The sequence below is a fragment of the Mustela putorius genome, unplaced genomic scaffold, assembly GCF_011764305.1.
Source record: "Mustela putorius furo isolate JIRA1106 unplaced genomic scaffold, ASM1176430v1.1 tig00003856_pilon_pilon_pilon, whole genome shotgun sequence".
Classification (NCBI taxonomy): domain Eukaryota; kingdom Metazoa; phylum Chordata; class Mammalia; order Carnivora; family Mustelidae; genus Mustela; species Mustela putorius.
The window spans coordinates 2,733,297-2,737,022 of NW_025422008.1; the positions used below are offsets into that span (position 1 = coordinate 2,733,297).

A 3,726-nucleotide genomic window follows, 5' to 3' on the forward strand; every position below is an offset into this window, starting at 1 on the left:
TTCTTAAAGCTAAGATTCCATTTATTTGTTTTTAAATGTGTAAATGATCCAGATTATGGGCAGAAACAATCACCTTCCATGGGAGAATATTTGTATAAATATCATTTGAATTAAAAAAAGAAAGGAAGTCCCGGAACACGCTAGTGGAGCCGAAGATGGCGGCGGCAGCGGTGGCTGCAGCCGCGACCCCACCTGGGCTGAGGTGGAGGAGCCGCGGGCTCTGACCTCGCTCTGGCTCCGGTGCGCGCGGTGGAGCGTGTGCGAGGCCCCACGCGTCGGGCAAGGGCGGCGGCGACTCTGCGCCGCCCGGAGGAGTGCCCCGGCGGCGGCGCTGCTGCGGCTGAAGAGCGAGCCGGCTCCGGGCCTCCGCGTCCTCCTGCTCCCCGGGCCCCCCGCCTCCTCGGGGGGGCGGGCAGCGGCGGCGATGTTCTTGGTCCTCTCGTATGGGCGGCTGGTGGCCCGCACCGTGCTCGGCGGCCTCTCGCAGACCGACCCCAGGGCTGGTGGCGGCGGTGGCGGTGACTACGAGCTGGTGACGGCCGGCTGTGGCTTCAGCAAAGACTTCCGCAAGGGCCTTCTCAAGAAGGGCGCGTGCTACGGGGACGACGCGTGCTTCGTGGCCCGGCACCGCTCGGCAGACGTGCTCGGGGTTGCAGATGGTGTAGGAGGGTGGAGACACTATGGAGTTGATCCATCCCAGTTCTCAGGGACTTAATACGGACAGTTCGTCCGAAGTAATCCCATCGGAATCCTCACCACAAGCTACTGTGAGTTGCTGCAAAATAAAGTACCTTTGCTTGGTAGCAGTACTGCCTGCATCGTGGTGCTGGACAGAACTAGTCACCGCTTACACACAGCAAACCTGGGTGATTCAGGCTTTCTGGTTGTCAGGGGTGGTGAGGTTGTGCACCGATCAGATGAGCAGCAGCATTACTTCAACACTCCATTCCAGCTCTCAATTGCACCACCTGAAGCCGAAGGAGTCGTCCTGAGTGACAGCCCGGATGCTGCTGATAGCACATCTTTTGATGTCCAGTTAGGAGACATTATTCTGACGGCAACAGATGGACTTTTTGACAACATGCCTGATTATATGATTCTTCAGGAGCTAAATAAATAAATAAAAATAAATAAATAAAATTCAAATTATGAAAGTATACAGTAGACGGCAAGAAGCATTGCTGAGCAAGCCCATGAGCTGGCCTATGACCCAAATTATATGTCACCTTTTGCACAGTTTGCATGTGACAACGGATTGAATGTGAGAGGTGGAAAGCCTGATGACATCACCGTCCTTCTTTCAGTAGGGGCTGAGTATACAGACTGACTCGCCTAGGTGTCAACTCTGGCCTTTCCTTTCATCTTCCCAAATTCTCCCCTGCCATGTGTGCTGATCCTGCTGGCAGGACTGTTTCTTTGCCACTGATCTTGATGGCCAGTGATGTAAGCCTTTGCCTGTCTTTTTGAGACCTGGTTGAGATCTTTGTGGAGAACCACTACTGTCGTTCACTAGCTCGTATCTGCCAGCAACTTTGAAGAGAATCAAGATTTGAAGATTGACCTTCACTTCTTCTTTTTGTGTGTGTGTGTGTGTTTTTTCCAGCTTTACTGAGATATAATTGACATACAACATCATGCAACTTTAAGCATACCATGTCATGATTTGATGCACACACATGTAATGAAATGACTACCACATAAGGTTCACAATCATATCCATCACCTCACACAGTTACCTGTGTGTGTACGTGAGTGTGATGAGAACTTTCAAGATCTACTCTCTGACCAACTTTCAAATACACAATAGAGTATTGTTGACCACAGTCCCCAGGCTATACAATAGATCTCCAGAACGTATTCATCTTATAACTAGAAGTTTGTACCTTTTAACCACCTTCACCCATATCCCCCAGCCCCGAGCCACTGGCAGTCACCAATCTGATCTCTGTTCCTAAGTTCAGTTTTTTTTAAGATTCTATATATGAGTGAGATCATGCTGTCTTCGTCTTTTCTCTGCCGGACTTAGATTTCTTTTTTTTTTTTTAATTTTTTATTTTTGATAAACATATATTTTTATCCCCAGGGGTACAGGTCTGTGAATCACCAGGTTTACACACTTCACAGCACTCACCAAATCACATACCCTCCCCAATGTCCATAATCCCACCCCCTTCTCCCAAACCCCCTCCCCCCGGCAACCCTCAGTTTGTTTTGTGAGATTAAGAGTCACTTATGGTTTGTCTCCCTCCCAATCCCATCTTGTTTCATTTATTCTTCTTCTACCCACTTAAGCCTCCATGTTGTACCACCACTTCCTCATATCAGGGAGATCATATGATAGTTGTCTTTCTCTGCTTGACTTATTTCACTAAGCATGATACGCTCTAGTTCCATCCACGTTGTCGCAAATGGCAAGATTTCATTTCTTTTGATGGCTGCATAGTATTCCATTGTGTATATATACCACATCTTCTTGATCCATTCATCTGTTGATGGACATCTAGGTTCTTTCCATAGTTTGGCTATTGTGGACATTGCTGCTATAAACATTCGGGTGCATGTGCCCCTTTGGATCACTACATTTGTATCTTTAGGGTAAATACCCAATAGTGCAATTGCTGGGTCATAGGGCAGTTCTATTTTCAACATTTTGAGGAACCTCCATGTTTTCCAGAGTGGCTGCACCAGCTTGCATTCCCACCAACAGTGTAGGAGGGTTCCCCTTTCTCCGCATCCTCGCCAGCATCTGTCATTTCCTGACTTGTTGATTTTAGCCATTCTGACTGGTGTGAGGTGATATCTCATTGTGGTTTTGATTTGTATTTCCCTGATGCCGAGTGATATGGAGCACTTTTTCATGTGTCTGTTCGCCATCTGGATGTCTTCTTTGCAGAAATGTCTGTTCATGTCCTCTGCCCATTTCTTGATTGGATTATTTGTTCTTTGGGTGTTGAGTTTGCTAAGTTCTTTATAGATTCTGGACACTAGTCCTTTATCTGATATGTCGTTTCCAAATATCTTCTCCCATTCTGTCAGTTGTCTTTTGATTTTGTTAACTGTTTCCTTTGCTGTGCAAAAGCTTTTGATCTTGATGAAATCCCAGTAGTTCATTTTTTCCCTTGCTTCCCTTGCCTTTTGCGTTGTTCCTAGGAAGATGTTGCTGCGGCAGAGGTCGAAGAGGTTGCTGCCCGTGTTCTCCTCAAGGATTTTGATGGATTCCTTTCGCACATTGAGGTCCTTCATCCATTTTGAGTCTATTTTTGTGTGTGGTGTAAGGGAATGGTCCAATTTCATTTTTCTGCATGTGGCTGTCCAATTTTCCCAGCACCATTTATTGAAAAGGCTGTCTTTTTTCCATTGGACATTCTTTCCTGCTTTGTCGAAGATTAGTTGACCATAGAGTTGAGGGTCTATTTCTGGGCTCTCTATTCTGTTCCATTGATCTATGTGTCTGTTTTTGTGCCAGTACCAGGCTGTCTTGATGATGACAGCTTTGTAATAGAGCCTGAAGTCCGGAATTGTGATGCCACCAACGTTGGCTTTCTTTTTCAATATCCCTTTGGCTATTCGAGGTCTTTTCTGGTTCCATATAAATTTTAGCATTATTTGTTCCATTTCTTTGAAAAAGATGGATGGTACTTTGATAGGAATTGCATTAAATGTGTAGATTGCTTTAGGTAGCATAGACATTTTCACAATATATATTCTTCCAATCCAGGAGCATGG

General features: G+C 46.2%; 1 pseudogene; it reads left to right on the plus strand.

Moving 5' to 3' along the window:
• The first annotated feature begins 424 nt into the window (after window positions 1–424).
• Window positions 425–1,566, plus strand: LOC123387590 (annotated as a pseudogene).
• Window positions 1,567–3,726: the final 2,160 nt, after the last annotated feature.